Below are 2,487 nucleotides of genomic sequence, written 5' to 3'. Positions count from 1 at the left end.
CTGCCACCACCCTGAGATCCTTGGATTCTCCAAATCCTCACACTTAATGGGAACTTGATTCCAGGTAATCAGCTTTTTTACTAAGTGTCATAGTTGCTGGATTTCATTATGGAATACAATGAGTGTTTATGCTATTCACCATACAACAGCTAAATAAATATCCTAAATTTTCCTATTATGAGCATTTCCCTGTGTATCTGTCTCCTGCATTCCACTCATGGCATCAGTCTGTGTATCAGTTAAAGTTCTTGGCTGCAAGCACTAGAAATGGAGTTGAGTTCTGTCATGTAGGAAAGCAGTATTTTTGGAAGAATATCGGAACCTCACTGAATTCTTGAATTCTCAGAATGGGGAGATGGCTTATCTGAGTAGTTCTGGCTCTGGGTCTCTCATGAGGTCAAGGTGTCAGGCCAAGCCGCAGTCTCCAAAGACTTGAATGGGGCTGAAGAATCTTCTTTAACCTCACCCATGTGACTGTTGACAGGTTTCAATTTCTTGTCATGTTGGCTGGCCTCTTCATGTCGTGGTTTACCCCAGAGCAATTAATTAACAGAGGAAAATACCTGGGTGGGGAGAGACACTGAGAGTGCAAGATGGAAGCTGCAGTGTCTCTTATATTTGAGTTACTTCTGTGTATTCTCATCACACAGACCAACCCAAGCCCCATGTGGGGAGAAATTACACAAAGGCATGAATACTTGGAGTAGGGACCATTGGAGGCCATCTTGGAGGCTTCCTACTATAATGGAAGTGGAGGACAAAGCTGGGAAACAGGAAGAAAATAGAGATGCTCTTGACGGCCAGCCAGTAAAACTTCAGAAAATGTCACAAAGTGGGAACAGAGATCTTTATGTTGTTGCCACTGAGATACATATGACCTTCAGTAATCAGTCAATGTTGTTGGGTCATTCACTGATGATTTAGAAACTGGAGAGATTTCTGAGCCTACTGCATGTGTTTGCATCCCCTCTATGATGGGTTAAGGACACTTACAACTTCCATCATGAGAAGCAAGCACTACCTTCTGCCAAGGCTACACACAATAAGCAATTCTTCAAATGGGAGGCCAGGGTGCTAATAGGAAAGAACTGTTTAAAGCTAGATGTCTCCCCTCCCACTCAAAAAAGACATTAGACACATTTTATATAGTCATATAGAGTTGAGAACTTCTAAGTGGCTAACACAATCTATAGTTCTTATTGACCTATGCTGAGTAATTAGATATGGCAGTCATTGGAATTTGCAAATGTAAACTTGAAAATGCAAATGGAGCAGGTGTCTTTCAGAGTTTGTTTTGGAGAAGAACAATCCTTTCTAAATAATAGCATCCATCTGATGATTCTTCAGTTGCCACAGATCCAAACCTCTAGAAAGATAGTAGAAGTCATTATACTTTGATCCATTGCAGATAAAGAGACAAAATTTCCTATGTTTGATATGTCTTGTCTTTCCTATGTATGATATGTCAAGGAATGATATTCTGCTTGTGTGACTTTTCATTCTTATTCAGTGAATAATGTGGATGGAGCTTGCCTATAGGGATATGGCAGTAAAGGATAAAGCCAGAGCCCTTCTGTGGGACATAAGCACTTTCCTATAGGGTAAGCTTATTGCTTGTTCCACTTATCTGGGGGTCAGGCCTGCATCTCAGATGAAACTAGTAGTAGGGAGAAGAGTCCCAAGTAACTGGACAGGAATTGATCTCGTCTTTGGTCTTGATTTCAGGGAAGGGATGGTAGGATGGCTAGAAGGCGGTTTCTGGTTCCCGGACTATGAGCGTTAAGATGACAGTGGCAGGCAGGGAGCTGAGAAGGCAGGGGCCCAGGAAAGACGGCCAGTCTTTGAAGCTAGTCGATAGTAATCTCTCTAGGATGGAAGTGAACTGTTATAGGCCTTTGAGCTCTAGGAATGAACTCCTTGTGGTAACCCCAGCCTTGGGCAGAAAAGCCAGACTTATTCCCTCAGGTTTTATTCACCTGTTGTTCTTGATCTGGGTTCAATAAAATCTGTGAAAGTTCTGGACAGTCTCAGATGGGTATCTACAAGTAAGAGCCTGTGCTCCGAATGAGCTGGAGAAGCCATATGGAGAGAAGCCATTAAAAAAAAAAAAGAAAGAAAAAGAGAAGCTATAGTCTACTTTCTCTGGATGAGTGGGGTAATTGAATTGGGAATGCAGAATGAGGAAGTAAAATTTAGTGAGAAGCATGAACATATACCATAACTTTCCGTGCACCACTGAGGCCATGTCTGGAACATCATCCTATAGATGTGGGACTTACCCAATCAGACTGAGTCAAGTTCTGGTCCTTTCTGCTGCCTCCTTGAGACCCCAGACCTGAGCTGTTATCTACTAGACCAAGGATCTGGACTTCTTATCACCAAGGTCCCAAAATGATGAGGTAAAGGTCTTTAAACTTTTTAAGGATTCATGAAAATGTATGAGTTTTCCAAAGTGATTGGCTTCAAAATATGAAAATTGTAAAATAG

Source organism: Suricata suricatta, chromosome 11 (assembly GCF_006229205.1).
Source record: "Suricata suricatta isolate VVHF042 chromosome 11, meerkat_22Aug2017_6uvM2_HiC, whole genome shotgun sequence".
NCBI classification, from domain to species: Eukaryota; Metazoa; Chordata; class Mammalia; order Carnivora; family Herpestidae; genus Suricata; species Suricata suricatta.
The sequence above is the reverse complement of the archived record's forward strand: the minus strand, read 5'-3'. Positions refer to the sequence as shown.